Genomic DNA, 322 nt, shown 5'->3' on the forward strand with positions numbered 1-322 from the left:
GTGGTAATGATGAGACCGAGACAAGTATGTCCTGAGGAATATGTATTCCACGTGAACATAAACAATACACGTATTTACATAAACAAATGACAGAGCTATTTGCATCAGGACCCTTCCCCCTCCCCCCTCCCCCCGCCCGTATGAGTACCAGTATGTTTGTAGATGCAGCTTGAACGGGAGATGTCTGATACCCACATCTCTGTGGTATTCATACTCTAAAAAATATCATCCAAACGGGAACACGAGAGATAAACAAACCAGTGTAAGTAAGGGTAAACAAACAGCTGCGTTCTCTTCATTTGAGGATCTTTCATTCTTCAGC

Source organism: Penaeus monodon, chromosome 25, assembly GCF_015228065.2.
Source record: "Penaeus monodon isolate SGIC_2016 chromosome 25, NSTDA_Pmon_1, whole genome shotgun sequence".
NCBI classification, from domain to species: domain Eukaryota; kingdom Metazoa; phylum Arthropoda; class Malacostraca; order Decapoda; family Penaeidae; genus Penaeus; species Penaeus monodon.